The sequence below is a fragment of the Octodon degus genome, unplaced genomic scaffold (genome assembly GCF_000260255.1).
Source record: "Octodon degus isolate 3935 unplaced genomic scaffold, OctDeg1.0 scaffold00104, whole genome shotgun sequence".
NCBI lineage: Eukaryota > Metazoa > Chordata > Mammalia > Rodentia > Octodontidae > Octodon > Octodon degus.
The window spans coordinates 463,494-466,219 of record NW_004524680.1 but is presented as its reverse complement, the minus strand read 5'-3'; the positions used below and the strand labels follow the sequence as shown (position 1 = coordinate 466,219).

Sequence of the window (2,726 nt, the reverse complement as noted above, 5' to 3'; positions counted from 1 at the left end):
ATGTGGTGCTGGGGGATTGAACCGCGGTCCCTGTGCTTTGCTAAGCTTGTTCTAAGTAGGTGCTTTAGACCACTGAGCCATCTCACCAGCCCCAAAATAGTAATTAACTATGATCTTTACTTGTTAATTCACAAGGAAACACCTTCAAAACTGCATTTTGTTAAAGTTTCTGTACTAAAGTGTAGAAAAATTGAACTACACAAATATTGAAAAGTAAAAAATTCCTTAATTTTTTATTCCTGGTACCACTACCATTATTTATAGGACAATATACCTGATGTAATGAAAAGAAAGAAAGAGACAAATCTACAAGAGATAAAAGACCTCAGGAATGCACATCTAATTGACACTATATTGCATTAATCAATCGCTGCACTTTTTGCAAACTGTGGCTATGACAGCCCTGAACCAGAAGGGTTTCCTGTTTAAGCTGCAGCATCTTTTCTGACTATGGATCATCGTTCCTTCTGTGGCAGATTTTTACAGTTCCTCTAATGCATTTGGGACGACTGTCTCAAAGTAACCTGCAGCTTTCCTGACAACTCCTCACCCTCTCTCCTGCTAAGAACTGTAGCCCTTTTCTGTTGTTTTTTAAAACCTTTTGCTACCATATCCACCACTTCTACCACCGGATCCATAACCACCACCATAGGGACTGCCAGAGCTTCTTCCACCAAAGCTGCCCCCTTCGTGGGTCCATAATTTGACTGTTGCTGTCCACTGTAATTTCTAAAATCATTATAGTTCCCACCACCACCATAGTTCCCACCATCAAAATTTCCTCCTTCGTTGTAGCCATCATATCCTCCTCCACCACCACCATATCCACCACCTTGGTTTCCACATCCTGGTCCACCACCACCATACCCTCCTCTACTACTGTAACCAGGACCACCACCATAGTTTCCACCATTACCTCCAAATCCATTATATCCACCATCACCTCCTCCATAACTACCTCTACTGCCACCTCCTCCACCACCGTAACCTTTTCCACCACGGCCAAAATTCCCTCTACCACCTCCAAAGTTTCCTCCACGATCCATAAAGTTGCCAGATCCACCTCCACAGCCTCTTTGTGATCCAGCACACTGCATCTCTTGTTTACAAAGGGCCTTTTTCACTTCACAATTATGCCCATTAATAGTGTGGTATTTCTGAACAACAATTTTATCAACTGTATCGTGATCATCAAAAGTTACAAAAGCAAATCCTCTCTTTTTCCCACTCTGCCTGTCTTCCATAACTTTTATGGTTTCAATCCTGCCATATTTTTCAAAGTAGTCTCTCAAATTATATTCTTCTGTATCTTCTTTAATACCACCAACAAAAATTCTCTTCACTGTTAGACGGACACCAGACTTTACTGAGTCCTCTCTAGAAATAGCTCTTTGGTCCCACTACACGCCCATCAACTTTGTGTGGTTGAGCACACACTGCTGCATCCACCTCTTCAACCAAGAGTAAGTCACAGAACCAAAGCCTCAGGCGCGTTCTGTTTGAGGACCTCGCATTACCACACAATCTGGGAGTGGGCCCCACTTCTCTGCGTGTTCTCTTCAACTATCAACTATCATCGGTAGTTTCAGAACTCAGACCACCAATAAACAGCTTCCTCAATTGCTCTGTCTGGTTCCTTTGGATCATGGCCCTCCTCCCCCGGGGGCGACAGGAACAGCTGAGTCCGGCTGGGGGTGACCTGGCTGCGGTTTTACCTCCATTTTGAGACCGGACTCACCTCTTCCCTAAATGATTTTTATTTTTTTATTTTTTAATATTTTTAAAATTTGTTTATTTATTTATTTTGTGTGTGGCCAGCTCAGCCCACCAGGGGGCTGGCTGGCTGGCATGTGGTGCTGGGGGATTGAACCGCGGTCCCTGTGCTTTGCTTAGCTTGTTCTAAGTAGGTGCTTTAGACCACTGAGCCATCTCACCAGCCCTTTTTAAGGGTTTTTTTTTTTTTTTTTTCCTTCCTCGAATGCCTTCAGGGCACTTTTGGCCAGCGGGAGAGTTGTGAGGTTTGAACTCCAGGAACCTGAGGCTGACAGCTTTGTGGAAGCAGCCACTTAAAGACTGAGCTAGGGCCAGGCCCCCCTAAATGATTTTTAAAAAGGAAAAAAAAAAAAAAAAAAAAGAGGGGCCGGGGAGATGGCTCAGTAGGATAAGCACTTGATTGGCAAATGCAAGGATCTGAGTTCAATCCCCGGTTCCGCAAAAAAGAAAAGAAAAAAAAAAGAACAGCCTGAATAGGAGGCCCAACCTCAAACAGGACAGTCTTCCATAGTAAGTGGTAAAATAAGATTTCTCAAGCTGAGCCCGGTGTGGTGACTACACAGGGGAGGCAAGAGGATCGCTGCATGTTCGAGGTCAGTCTGGGCCACAATGGTGAATTCAAAGCCATCCTGAACTACACAGCAAGACTCTGTCTCAGAAAACAAATGCATAAATAAAAATAAGCTGGGGGGCCGCCCTCTCACCCATCATACAACGCACATTCGTGGGGAACCTGGCGCTAAACCATTTGTAGGTGACCTGCTTTGGGGTTGTTGATGCCTATGTAGCAGAGCAGCTCCCTTGCTGATCTAGTGAAAGTCAGCCTTCAACACAAGGATTTAAAAAGAAAAAAAAAAGAAGCTGGGCTTGGTGGCACACACTTGTAATCCCAGTACTTAGGAGGTTGAAGTGGGAGGATTGTTGCAAGTTTGAGACCACCTGGGCTACAAACT

General features: G+C 44.4%; 1 pseudogene; it reads right to left on the bottom strand.

The window, feature by feature from the left end:
- Nucleotides 1-527: 527 nt before the first annotated feature.
- LOC101561954 lies at nt 528-1,721 on the bottom strand (annotated as a pseudogene).
- Between the last annotated feature and the right edge of the window lie 1,005 nt (nt 1,722-2,726).